We start from the raw sequence: 15,075 nt of genomic DNA, 5'->3' as shown, positions 1-15,075 counted from the left end.
GCTTACTGACCGCTTCGTTTATTGATTGAATAAATAAAACAACACAAGCACCGATCACCACACAACCCGGGGCGCTTACTGGCCACTTTGTTAATTATTATAATAAATAAAATAACAAAAGCGCCAATCACCACACAACCCGGGGCGCTAACTGACCGCTTCGTTTATTAATTAAATAAATAAAACAACACAAGCACCGATCACCACACAACCCGGGGCGCTCACTGGCCACTTTGTTAATTATTATAATAAATAAAATAACAAAAACGCCAATCACCACACAACCCGGGGCGCTTACTGACCGCTTTATTTATTAATTAAATAAATAAAACAACACAAGCACTGATCACCACACAACCCGGGGCGCTTACTAGCCACTTTGTTAATTAATATAATAAATGAAATTACACAAGCGCTAATCACCACACAACCCGGGGCGCTTACTGGCCGCTTTGTTAATTAATATGATAAATAAAATAACACAAACGCCAATCACGACACAACCCAGGGCGCTTACTGGCCACTTTGTTAATTAATTGAATAAATAAAATAACACGAGTGCCAATCACCACACAACCCGGGGCGCTTACTAGCCACTTTGTTAATTAAATGAATAAATAAAATAACACAAGCGCCAATCACCACACAACCCGGAGCGCTTACTGACCGCTTTATTTATTAATTAAATAAATAAAACAACACAAGCACCGATCACCACACAACCCGGGGCGCTTACTGGCCACTTTGTTAATTATTATAATAAATAAAAGAACACAAGCGCCAATCACAACATAACCTGGGGCGCTAACTGACCGCTTTGTTTATTAATTAAATAAATAAAACAACACAAGCACCGATCACCACACAACCCGGGGCGCTTACTGGCCACTTTGTTAATTATTATAATAAATAAAATAACAAAAGCGCCAATCACCACACAACCCGAGGCGCTTACTGACCGCTTCGTTTATTAATTAAATAAATAAAACAACACAAGCACCGATTACCACACAACCCGGGTCGCTTACTGACCGCTTCGTTTATTAATTAAATAAATAAAATAACAAAAGCGCCAATCACCACACAACCCGGTGCGCTTACTGACCGCTTCGTTTATTAATTAAATAAATAAAACAATGCAAGCACCGATCACCACACAACCCGGGGCGCTTACTGGCCACTTTGTTAATTATTATAATAAATAAAATAACAAAAGCGCCAATCACCACACAACCCGGGGCGCTTACTGACCGCTTCGTTTATTAATTAAATAAATAAAACAACACAAGCACCGATCACCACACAACCCGGGGCGCTTACTGGCCACTTTGTTAATTATTATAATAAATAAAATAACAAAACCGCCAATCACCACACAACCCGGGGCGCTTACTGACCGCTTCGTTTATTAATTAAATAAATAAAACAACACAAGCACCGATTACCACACAACCCGGGGCGCTTACTGACTGCTTCGTTTATTAATTAAATAAATAAAACAACGCAAGCACCGATCACCACACAACCCAGGGCGCTTACTGGCCACTTTGTTAATTATTATAATAAATAAAACAACACAAGCACCGATCACCACACAACCCGGGGCGCTCACTAACCGCTTCATTTATTAATTAAATAAATAAAACAACACAAGCACCGATTACCACACAACCCGGGAAGCTTACTGACCGCTTCGTTTATTAATTAAATAAATAAAACAACACAAGCACCGATCACCACACAACCGGGGCGCTTACTGACCGCTTCGTTTATTAATTAAATAAATAAAACAACACAAGCACCGATTACCACACAACCCGGGGCGCTTACTGACTGCTTCGTTTATTAATTAAATAAATAAAACAACGCAAGCACCGATCACCACACAACCCAGGGCGCTTACTGGCCACTTTGTTAATTATTATAATAAATAAAATAACAAAAGCGCCAATCACCACACAACCCGGGGCGCTTACTGACCGCTTCGTTTATTAATTAAATAAATAAAACAACACAAGCACCGATTACCACACAACCCGGGTTGCTTACTGGCCACTTTGTTAATTATTATAATAAATAAAATAACAAAAGCGCCAATCACCACACAACCCGGGGCGCTTACTGACCGCTTCGTTTATTAATTAAATAAATAAAACAACACAAGCACTGATTACCACACAACCCGGGTCGCTTACTGACCGCTTCGTTTATTAATTTAATAAATAAAACAACACAAGCACCGATCACCACACAACCCGGGGCGCTTATTGGCCACTTTGTTAATTATTATAATAAATGAAATAACAAAAGCGCCAATCACCACACAACCCGGGGCGCTTACTGACCGCTTCGTTTATTAATTAAATAAATAAAACAACACAAGCACCGATTACCACACAACCCGGGGCGCTTCCTGACTGCTTCGTTTATTAATTAAATAAATAAAACAACACAAGCACTGATCACCACACAACCCGGGGCGCTTACTGGCCACTTTGTTAATTATTATAATAAATAAAATAACACAAGCGCCAATAACCACACAACCCGGGGCGCTTACTGACCGCTTCGTTTATTAATTAAATAAATAAAACAACACACGCACCGATTACCACACAACTTGGGGCGCTTACTGGCCACTTCGTTAATTATTATAATAAATAAAATAACAAAAGCGCCAATCACCAAACAACCCGGGGCGCTTACTGGCCACTTTGTTTAATAATATAATGAATTCAAAGTTATCAATTGTTGTGTTATTTTATTTATTTAATCAATAAACAAATCGGTCAGTAAGCGCCCCGGGTTGTGTGTGGATTGGCGCTTGCATTATTCTATTTATCATATTAATTAACAAAGTGGCCAGTAAGCGCCCCGGGTTTTGTGGTGATTGGCGCTTTTGTTATTTTATTTATTCAATTAATAAATAAAGTGGCCAGTAAGCACCCTGGGTTGTGTGGTGATTGGCGCTTGTGTTATTTTATTTATTCAACTAATAAGCAAAGTGGCCAGTTAGCGCCCCGGGTTGTGTGGTGATTGGCGCTTTTGTTATTTCATTTATTTAATTAATAAACAAAGCGGCCAGTAAGCGCCCCGGGTGGTGTGGTGATCGGTGCTTGTGTTGTTTTATTTATTAAATTAATAAACGAAGCGGTCAGTAAGCGACCCGGGTTGTGTGGTAATCAGTGCTTGTGTTGTTTTATTTATTTAATTAATAAACGAAGCGGTCAGTAAGCGCCCCGGGTTGTGTGGTGATTGGCGCTTTTGTTATTTTATTTATTTAATTAATAAACAAAGCGGCCAGTAAGCGCCCTGGGTTGTGTGGTGATTGGCGCTTGTGTTATTTTATTTATTATATTAATAAACAAAGCGGCCAGTAAGCGCCTTGGGTTGTGTGGTGATTGGCGCTTGTGTTATTTTATTTATTTAATTAATAAACAAAGCGGCCAGTGAGCACTGCGGGTTGTGTGGGGATTGGCGCTTGCGTTATTTCATTTATTATATTAATTAACAAAGTGGCTAGTAAGCGCCCCGGGTTGTGTGGTGATTGGCGCTTTTGTTATTATTTAAAGCATTAAATTTAAAAAAGGCTAGTAGGCGTTCCGTGTTACTGGGTTATTTAGCATTGGGTTTTTAGGTTTAATAGCTTGGGGTTTATTCATTTATCATGTTAGATGATTCTGTTGAGTAATGTGGGTTTTTGCGTTTTGCTCCATATAGCCCATTTGAATTTTGCGCTACTTCGGGTGCCACTTTCGGGAGCCCTGAGCAGCAGCGGTGGCGGCCATTGCTCGAGCAAGAGATGGTAAGTCAGTCTGGAGTAGAGCCTCGAGCTGCACGCTAAAGCGCAAGCAGTGAGAGCTTCGGTGATTTTGCGGGGTTTCGTGGCGAGAGTAGAGAGAGAGAGTTGAGAGAGTTTTCGAGAAGGTGCGTAGAGTGCTGAGAGAAGAGAGAGGAGTGTGCGTGCGAGTCTAGAAGCTGCTGTGTTCTCCCAGGACGACGAGGTCTCCAGGTCAAGGACTACGGCCTCTGAGAGAAGAAGAAGAGGGTAAGAAAGAGAAGAGAAAGAGTGAAGCCGTAGGACGAACGTCTCGTTCAAGGACACTGGACGACATCATGCCAGGTTGGACTCACGGATGTTTGACCAGGAGGTGAGGCTAAAGAGAGAGAAAGAGTGTGTAGTGTAGACAGTGCGAGAGAGTGCGAGAGAGTGTAAGTAGCGTTTGGGTTGACGAAACAAGGTGTACGAGAGACCGCGAGGTGCATGCTTGGGAGTGCCACCATTGTCGACGTGTTTCATCGTGTGTAAGGGTAGATAGAAGAGTTGACAGAGAGAGAGAGAGAGAGAGAGAGAGAGAGAGCGAGTATAGTAGTGTGTGAGTTCGGGGACGGAGTGTGAGTGTGTGCATAGTAGTGTGGGTCTAGGACGAGCAGGAGCCCCTCCTGGTCCAGGACGAGCTGGACGTCGTGGACGTGCACTCACGGCTCGCTTAGTGCGAGGCAGAGTCGCTGCAGCGCCGTCCAGAGGACGAAGTGAAGCGTTGTGTCGTGTATTGTCAAGAGAGAGACTGTGTATTCGTGTTAAGTGTTTTAAATAAATGAAATAGTGAGAGGTATTTGTTTGTGCGCTAATTATTATTTCTCCCCGTAGAACGGAAGAACTCCCGCACCAATCCCCTTTTTTCAGGAGCAGAAACCCAAGAGGTGAGAGGGACAACAGTGACGAACGTGATTAAGATTTGCTAATGCTGCGTCAGCGCCTCTTTTTGTTTCAGGTCAAGAAGCAGTGTTACAAAATGGCATCCCTTGTAGGGAGACACGCAGTACTTCATAAGCTTTTTTCTTACAAGTGTAGAGAGTGTTAGTGCAAGTGTTGGTGGTAGGTTGTGTTGCGCGAAGGACTGTGCGTGTTAGTAGCTGGGTACTTGTGCAGGTTGGTTAAGGGACGAGTCAGTGCGATATATTATATTATTGCAGTTTTATTTTTTTCTATTTTTATGTGTTGTAATTAGCGAGAGGGAGTGCACTCGCACAGACAGTTGCACTTATAGGACATACGTGAGCCAGGTCGATTTCGCTGAGGAATCGCAGATCCCTGAGACTCTGTACCCAGACATACCTGAGCCGTGCGACTGAGCTGAATCAGCTGGTCCACTGAGTCTCTGTACTTCGGTGAAGGTTAGACTTAGTAGATATTGTTGGGCGCTACATGGCAATACCAGGACTAAGACTGGCAGGTATGAGAGGGCCGCTTGACTGGCGTGGCATGGCAGGAGAATACCTTCCAGTAGTGGCTGCTACCTCTTGCGCGACTGCTACCTCGACTACGACTACGTTGACCATAACCAGGCCAGTGACAACTCTTTCTCCCAAGAAGAACGGGAGACATTGTGAAGAATCTCGAAGGCTAGTGCAGTGTGGCAGAAAAATAGGGCCTTACCATTGGTGTGGAAAGGTATCAGAAGATGTCGTGTCTATTGATGGGTAAACTCTGAAGGACTAAGCTGGTGTTTTCTTCCAGGTGCTGCAGCTCTTAGTGAATGATTAAGATGTTGACGACGGTTTCTGCTGTTCAGCTCCATAGGCATAGAGATAGTTAAAATCTGGAAGAGCGCATCAGTTACTGGGTTGTATTCTCCCTTTATGTAAACAAGGTTGGCGTTGTGTTGAAAGATAAAGTCCATGTAGTAGGATTGCCTAGGCGAAGCCTTGTCAGATGGTTGTTTGGCTATGTAGATGAGGGGCTTATAGACCGTGATTATGGTCTGTATAGACCGTGAAGGCCATACTCTCCAGGATACGCTGGAAGTCCTTGATGGCTGAGTAGATAGCAAGGAGCTCGCAGTCGTAGATACTGTACCGTTTCTTGGTGCTAGTAAGTTTTTTCGAAAAGAAGGCTAGGGGCTTACAGTTACCACTTTCTTCCTGCTGTTCTAAAGCCGTCCGACAAAGGTGTCAGATGCGTCAGTGCGCCGAGCCAACGAAGCATCAGCGCAAAGAAAGGAAAATATCGTAGCATCATCGATCACGAATTTGTTTAATGTTAAAGTGATATCTGCTTGCGTAGTTCACGTGAAATTGGCCTTTTTCTTTTTTAGGGGGTAATTTTTTTAACAAATTGTTAAGAGGTGCTAGAGTCCTAGTTGAAAAGTCCGAAAAAGCAACGATGCTCTATGGAGTTCTCCGGGCGAAGGAAGTTGGTGTTGTCAGAATCTTATACAGCGAGGGCTTGAAACCGTCCACATAAGCCAAGTATCCCAAGTAGATTACTTGATGTGATCCTAGCACACACTTGTCCGGGCATATGCGCAGCTTGGCCACCCAGAGAACCTTAAACAGCTGTTGCTGATGTATAAGATGTTGTTCGTAGTTGTCAGAAACGATAAGGATATCATACAGGTAGCCTCTTGCGAAAGGCAGGCCTTAAAGGAGACGACTAATGGTACGTTGAAGAGATTGTGCTATATGAGGTTGACTTATCGAAGACCGAGTAAATTTGTACAACCCAGAGAGCGTAGTTACAGCTGTCTTCAGGATGTCGTCGTCTGCTATACGGATTTTGTAGAAAGCTTTTTTGAGATCTACAACAGAAAGAACGTTGCTCTTGGCTTCCCGGAGCAGGTCCTCAACGTTGGGTAGTGGATAGGGATCAGGAGTGGTGTAAGCGTTGAGACGTTTGTAGTCACTCGTCACTTGCCAGCTACCATTCTTCTTTGGTATAAGATAAAGCGGACTTGCCTGTTGGCTGGATAATGGTCTGATGATGGCCAAGTCCAGTAGGCGGTTGAAGTTCTTCTTGGCTGCTTTGAGACGAGGACGACTGAGATGTCGTGATTGGTTGAATACTCGGAGATCAGTAGTGTTAATTTGGTGAAACACTGGCAGATTCAGCAGCTCCACTGCCAAGCCATTGGCCAGAATGATGTCCAGAAACTCATCCAGTAACTGCTAATAGCTGATGGTCCAGTAGTTGCATCGACCAGTTGTCTCTTGCGCAGGTTCACAATCAAGTTAGAGTGAGCAAACAAAGTCTGCACCCAGGATTGGGGCTCGACATCTGCTACCGTGAAGACCCAGTTGAAGGTCCAGCGCAGACGTAGGTTGAACTGCAAGTTGTGCTTGCCATAGGTGGCGATGGCCGATGCGTAGACTGCAGATAGTATAAGGGGCCGATGCTGTAAATTGGTCTTGATATGCGACCTGGACCGTAGGGAGACGACCGAACCTGTGTTAACTATGAACCTAAGTCCTAATAAGCTTTTGATGATGTATACACTATAAGTGTAACAGGGCACAAAGGCCATTAAAGTAAAAGCAGTTAGTATGGAAAATAAGGAGTTTCAATCAAAAACTTTTTTTCGTATTCGTGACTTTATTTCAAACTGTCTTTAGTTTATTGAGTACTTCAATGTACTAAAAAAATTACTGGCTATTTAATAATTAAGATAATAATTCTAACAGTTATGAGTTATTCATATAGTGATCAAATAAAAAATTTTCTTACTGTAAGAACGAGCATAAATTAAATGAACCTAGAAAAAAAGTATCACTATAATTTTTAAGATTGCTTGTGTATTTGTAACTATTCTTCTATAGGTTATTTTGAGTTTTCAATTTTACTAAGAGTTTAACAATAAGTGTATTTAGAGTTTTAATTTTGAATTATTAAAAATTTCTGTCTAGTACTTATTGTGTATTGAGTTAAGAAAATTTGTCTATTCAAAACTTTTATTTTTATTAAATACAAATCTCATCTCTCTCTAACAGAACGTAAGAACCTTTAGTTTAATAACGATAGAAGAAAAAGTAAATCTTAATGCAATTGCATTCAAAAGAAAAAGTCATATTTAATTTGTTTGAAAATCAATGATGTATTTATCTAAAACTATCATTGTTGGTATTGCAGAAATTAGTAGATTATTCAACAAAAAATGAAAACTTTCAAAAAAGTTACTTTTGTGAGTGTGTATGTATATATGTGTATATATATATATATATTTATATACACTAACAAAAGTAACTTTTATATGTGTATACGTATATTATGTTAGTCTATTTTGATTGAATCTTATAAAATTGGCCATAGAAGCAAGCTCGCTTGTGTAAGCTAGGCAACGAGCCCACTTTCCAACATAAAGTCATAAATATTTATTGTGTATTGGGCTCTGGTCTGGTGGTGTTCTCGAAGCGAATAAGATCCGTTCAAGTTTTCAATTGCCAACCACTTACTAGGAATCTCCTTATAGAATAAAAGGTCATAGTTATAAGATCAATGGTTAAATTTTTTTAAATTTGTCGAAATGTTATAGGGTTCTTCTTAACTTTACATGATGGAACAATAACATTACTATCTTAATTAAACTGTTTAAGTAACTCAAAAACTCTACAAAATGTAATTGAGAATTTATAAAGTAAGATGATAAACAAAAATTTTAATTATTAGGGCTAATATTTTATGACTTAGTAAAACGTGTTGATATTTTCTAAGATTAAAAAATCTATTTCAAATTTCTCGCCAGGCTGGTTTTATATTGTTTGTGTTGCGTATAGCAAACTGCAAATACCCTGACTGGTTTGAGGAAAAGTTTATTAAGTGTTTAAACTAAAGTATTTAAAGTATTTGTTTTTTATAGTAATCAGTGGTAGTTTTAATTGCATAAAACATAAATTCTCTGAAAAGACGTAAGAAATACAAGAAACTGTAAAAATTATTTGTACCAGAAAACTAAGTAAGAAAATACAAGTATTTTCTCGCAAATCAATTTTTGATGAATTTTACTGAAACAGTTGAATTATACTTGGTTTTCTTTTAGTTTACGTCAACTGTTAGCTAAAAAGTAGTGTAAAACTAGCTAGGAAAGTTAAAGATACCACAGTTAATAATTTTTTTAAACATACACATGTTTTGCTCTGGCTGTAAGAATTTATCTTGTTTAAGTGTTGCAGAGAATGTTATCATGTAGAGCGATCACACTACGTGCAAGTTTATGCAGACAACGCATGTGACCGTGGTATTTCCTACGTCTAAATTAGGGTCTTCAAGTTTTTAAATTTGATAAAAATATTCAAGATCGCTGTAACGTTGATCTTTTTCAATTATTAGGCCTTATTAGCGTAAAACAATGACTTCAAAAGATATCCCGACAAGAAAAGTTTTTTTGTATCGTTATCTAGAGATACGTTGTAGTTATATACTTATTTTCAAGATTCTCCAATACTTTTTCCCGACTGGCTAAAACTTTCTGACTCCAAGATTAGCCACCAGTGAATGAGTATTTTTATATATGCATGCAGAGAGTCATCGGTAGCAGACACAACACTCAAAAAAAGAACAAGACAGACTGAAATCAACTATTAGAACTAGGACGCTTTGTAGTTTGCTCTCAATGTATGCATATTGCCGAGTACGTATTGTTTCCACGTATTCACGCATACACGTAAAGATATGTGTTTAACTTGTGTGTAGAAGTATATATGTATGTGTGTACAGTATATTTCTATAATTCTGTAGCCTCTACAGTTTCTACTGTGTACATGAGCGCACATGTGCGTATATAATACACACATAGACTAGTTAATTTTATTATTTTAATTAAGTAAATTCCCAAGAGAAATTTGCATTCATAGAAAATCAATGCAGACAGCTGATATTGATTTGATAGGCTTTTATAATTTGACGTAACCTCCAACTTATAGAAAAGACGTCATTTCTTGTAAAGGACGCAAATAACGATTTAAACGGGTATCCTAACGAAAAGAACATCGCAGTGCACGAATAGAGGGGTACTCTGTCATGAGAAAACATAATCTAAGATTTTTATATTTTGGATATTTCTCTAAGATATTACGGTTAAAAATTTGAGAAAAACCTGTAGCATATTTGTTAAGTTACTACAAATGTAAGGAATATATATTCCATTTTTGCTCATACATAACCTTAAAAACTATTTTTAAAATGCAAATGTGCTATCAGGATAATAGAGGGATAAACCAAAATTAACAATTTTCATATGAGCTTACGTATGTAAAATTTTAATTAGGAGTTTTTTTTGAATGAGCATAATTTTAGTGCACTTTGCACAATATTGGACTTTCGTGGACACAGTATAAGAACTTCACACTTTTTAGAACACACATCAATAAATATGTTTATAAACATCCATAACTTCTTATTCCTTACTTTTTCATACACAAAATCTTACTGTATTTATTAATTCATACATATTTCGATTATGTTAGAAGTTTACATTTCTACGGTATGTTACATGTGATGCACGCCATTTTTTCTATCATATATTTCTTGTGAATTGTTTCAAACTATTTTATACAATTTTTTTTTATAAGGCTTAATACACACTATGAGAAAGAAAACAAAAAGTATTGTAATACATATTTAAAAATTATTAAATAACTTAAAATAAATCATAATTTTTTAAAACTGAGTTTTGCAAGTTTCCTTTAATCCTAAAGTGTAAAATAAATCTATAACCGAAAAAAGTAAATCAGTTTATTACTGGTGATCTAATAATAAATGCAGAGTAAAAGTTGATCTTAAATGTAACCTACTCTTAAGATAAAAAAGCAAGATCACCAACAACTTTGTATGTTTAACTCTGGGCTTTGGCAGGTGTCAAAATGCATTGTTCTGAATTTCTGGAGTACTCTGGACGTTGTGGTCATCGTGATTTTTTAATCTAAGTCCTAAGCCACATCTTAGGTTTACTTTTAATTCTAAGTGAACTATAGATCCACACAAATGAAGTTCATTTCCGTTTTGCGGGGTAGCTTAATTTTCTACCTAATGATTTAATGACTAATGTTAGCAAGTTCCATTCAACTTTTCAATGTAAAATCCAGCTACAGTCACCCTTAATATCAATGGCAAGATTACCTATAACAGAGAATACATGAGAGAGAGATTTGAACACACCTGGTCAGTCGATGTTAACACCTCCAAGAGTTTTTGGTAAAAATTGCCTTTAACCTGAATAGTCACGTATGGGAAATTTTGTTTAAATTTACAGTTTTTCATTGTTACTAAGTTATTTTTTAGTTAACACTACATCTTATAATAAATTCTATTACTTTTAGAAAAGATATAGTAATAAGTACAAAAATAAAACGATAAAAGTAGTATAGATGTATACTTAGGAAAAAAAAATTTTCTCTACAGCTGAGTATAAGATGGAAAATGACCGAGTTGTGACTCCAAAAAAATTGCTAATACGCAACTATTTAAATTGGAGAAACTACAAAATTCTGTACTGGGAGCTTCAGCAAGTCTGAACATAGAGTTATCAGATTTATTGAAATTATCTCATTTCAAACAAAGTCTTGCTTTCTTTTATTTCAAAACTTGATCAAATTTAAAATAATAATTTTTGACCTGCAGCAATCATTAAATCTCTAGTAAGAGGTCAATAACAAAAGTAAAAAACCAAGTACTCAATTACATTAGACAGAGTGTAATTAAACTGTCTTGTGTGATGCTTGAATAGAGAGTTAGATTGTAACTTGAATATTATAATTTCAGTTAAAGTGAATTGGTAATATCATTCAGAGAGGCAGAGAATGGGGATTCCCCCCGACTCACGCAGATGTACCACCTTTACCGCGCACCTCCTCTTGCACTTGACAAACTTAAATCTGTACAACTGTAATTGGTTATGTTTTTGAACAATGCCTGGCAAGTCATGATTTTTGTTGTTGGGAATCTTTCTTTCATACTAAAGTATCTATAAATACGTTTTTTTTAAATCTTACATAATGTACCTTATTTTATTTTATGATTCTTTTTCTTTAGAATTTTCTAAATAAATTAAATAAATTTAAAGCTATTTCAGTTATCTTCTTGCAGTATTCGTTTTGTTTGAGGTTGTCTGATACCAGTTTGAGTTTGACGCTAGTACTTGTGAGCTTGTAGGGGTGGTTTTCAAGTTTGCTTTGAAGTTAGGCTCTTACAGGTAGATATTTGAAGTGACCTATGTTCGGGATATCAAAGTCCTGAAGCTAAAATATGCCTATAAAGTTGGTCCAGATAAAATCAATCGTACTACAGCCACTAGTTCCAAAGAACGTGAAACTTCCCATGGCGTCTGACGTGTTTATTTCGTTGCGTGCTGTAAAGCCTGGATTTTATAATTCTTGTACCAAAGTTCTACCTTAGTTATTTATTACCCCGTTCATTGCTTTACTTAAGCTGTATAAATTTGAGTCCTCTATCAACTCTTTCTCTGCCACATTGAGACAACCTACACGAGAATTTAACTCGGCTCCCAGCAATATAATGCCGTTAAAGCGATTCAATTAAACTTTAAAAAAGTTAACCAAGATATCAAGATTATGCTCAAAGTTGTCTCGGTGCTTGGGTTTGATGAAGATGCTTACAAATAAGATTTTATGATGCCTGAGAAAGCTAGTCAGTGCAATGAAAAGATCGTTTGATTCGCAAATGGTTAGCGCTTTTACCAGATTTTTGTTTACAAAAACACAGAGGTCTCCACTTGCTCTGCCCAATACTTTGCTTTTTAACGCTGAGTGGTTGTAGACCGTAAAATTGGGTAGTAAATGAACTGTGTCTGGCAGGCTGTCCGAAAGCTAGGTCTCAGATACTCCGGAAAATGCGCAGCTATTTAAATGAGTCAATTCGTCTGATGGAAATTTCATCAAGTTCGGGAAACCTTGCAGGTTCAAAAAAATGAAGAAGACAGATCCATCTATTTGTCTGTTGATATGCTGTTTTAGTATTTTGCTTAGGTGATGTTGCTGAGTATGTCCTTACAACAGAGTCTACTCCTGGACCGTTGAGAAACATAAACATGGTGCTGTTGACTGTCTTCGGGCATAAGTATGGACTCCAAAACACTGTGCTGTCACTTGGACAATTGAGAATAAGGTTTATGTTCCTCTATGCTACCGCTTAGAAAACACGAGGACACAATTCGTAACCCTCAATGCCGATGCTTAGAATTTATTAGTACATAAGCTTTTGTCTTACGGTGCCGTCGCTCAAAAGAGCTGGATATATAAGTTCTCTTTCTTCGTTGTCATTGCTCTCTCGAACTGGAAAAGTATAATCCATGTTCCACGGTGCCATCGCTCAGTAGAATCGGGTGCATAAGTTGTCATTCCACGGTGCCATTGTTCCAGAGAGCCAGAAAATTTAGTACGTGTTCTCCAGTGCCGTCACTTAAAAGAGCTGGTACGAAAACTAACGTCCTTCGATAACGTCGGTCTTTAAGTGGTGAGCTGCCGCAGCATAACGTATTGAAATAGCAGATCCCGTGATGGACAGAGTTAGTTACTGGGCCGATAAATTTAAAAGTCTAGCCAGTTGTTTAAGTGGTGTTGTGACATCAGTGGCCATCGATAAGGTTGTGGCCAGCTGTAGTCAGTAAATCTGTGAATTTTAGCTGCCCACCACGTGACACCCAAGAAAAGTTGTTCCTAGCACTTTGGGACGAGCAAATAGGTCTCGTGTGATGTCAAGGGAGCAGTGAACACGATTGTCCACACAAATCATGACGATATACCACGACTTCTAAATGACGAGGCAGTAGGACACAACACTCCACGGCAGTGTGCTCGTGTGCACAATTAAGGTTAGATTAGGGCTTTTAAAATAAATGTGACTTTACCGAATTCCAGGGGTCTCAAACTGTTTGGCTAGAATGACGTAGGGCTACTTGACTCCGTGAGAGGCTCTCCAATAATATGGACTTAGCCAAGAGGCTACAGCAGGATTTAAATTTCGGGAAGGACAGGAGCACCAAGAAAATCCGTCCACTCTGCTTAACGGAGGTCCACACCCTCCATAAACAGTACATGTGTTTCTACTGTCATAAATGGAAGAGGCTCCACAAATTATGTACATCAAATTGATCCTTCTTTCTAATTGACTTACCAAGATACTTATAACAATTTTTCAATTTCTCTGTATCTTTGTGTATGAATATTTTTATTATCTAAGTAATATATATTTAATATTTCCAAAAGAAGCATTTTCTGTAATTTTGTTCCATGTCTGAGATCTTTATTTTATCAAATTTTTCTGTAAATATAATTATTAAATTTAACTGGGTGTTTATTATCTCTAAGCACTGTTTCAAAAGCGAGGTTTTAGTTTTTTTTTTTATATTTTATATATTTTTTATATATTTATACATTTATATTTTTTTTTTTTCTATACATAACAATTCTAATCTTGTAGTTTCTTTTTTACACATTTTATTTTCATATAAATACAGACTCTTACGAAAGGGATGTAAGATCGTTGTGTAGTCAGAGTTTCAAGTTAAGCAGCTTTTTTACTCTGCTTATACACAAATGACATAATACACGAACGCAATACAATTAAATAAAAATCACAGGAAGTTTCTTGTGAGAAACACATAAACAGTACATGTGTTCCTAATATTATAAACAGAAGAGGCTCCACAAATCATAAACATCAAGTTAATCCTCTTTTCTAATTAACTTAACGAGATACTTATAATAATTTTTAAATTCCTCTGTATCTTTTTGTATTAGTATTATTATTATTAAAGTAATGTATATTTAACATTCCCGAAAAAAGCATTTTCTGTAATTTTGTTTTATGTCTTGAATATGTATTTCATCAAAATTAAAGTTATGTATAAATTCAATGCTGTGTTGTGATAGTAAAGATCTACCCTATTTTTCCTCATGCCTCTTTTGTGTTCTGCCATACTTAATTTTAGAGCTCTCAATGTTTGATCGACGTTATAGCAGTGATTTGTACATGGTATGAACAACGCTTTTTTTATCAAGTGGTTTAGTTGTATCCTTTCCAACAGAAAAAATCGAGTTCAACTTATTATTTAAACTGTATGCAAGACCAATGTGAAGCTTTTTACAATAATATTTAATATGACTGTGTAAGTGGAGGAAATACGGTAACGATAAAATGAGCTTATAGTTATTATCATTTCTATTGCGATTGTCAATTATATTTAGGTTTTTAAAGGTATTTATTCTTTTTTTTACAAGTGTGTCAATAAATTTTTGAGGATAGTTGTCAGCTAGTAAGAATTTATAAATCAATTTTAAATTATC

The 15,075-nt window shown here is 37.4% G+C and overlaps 1 protein-coding gene across 1 annotated transcript in view; it reads right to left on the bottom strand.

Annotated features, from left to right (window-relative positions):
• Window positions 1–15,075, bottom strand: part of EndoA (SH3 domain containing GRB2 like, endophilin-A) — a 730,848-nt gene that overhangs the window by 150,483 nt on the left and 565,290 nt on the right. The window lies entirely within an intron of this gene.

The sequence above is a fragment of the Copidosoma floridanum genome, unplaced genomic scaffold (genome assembly GCF_036245765.1).
Source record: "Copidosoma floridanum isolate Cflo_tuat_1 unplaced genomic scaffold, Cflo_Japanese_pri ptg000022l, whole genome shotgun sequence".
NCBI classification, from domain to species: Eukaryota; Metazoa; Arthropoda; class Insecta; order Hymenoptera; family Encyrtidae; genus Copidosoma; species Copidosoma floridanum.
This window is presented reverse-complemented; position numbering and strand designations above follow the sequence as displayed.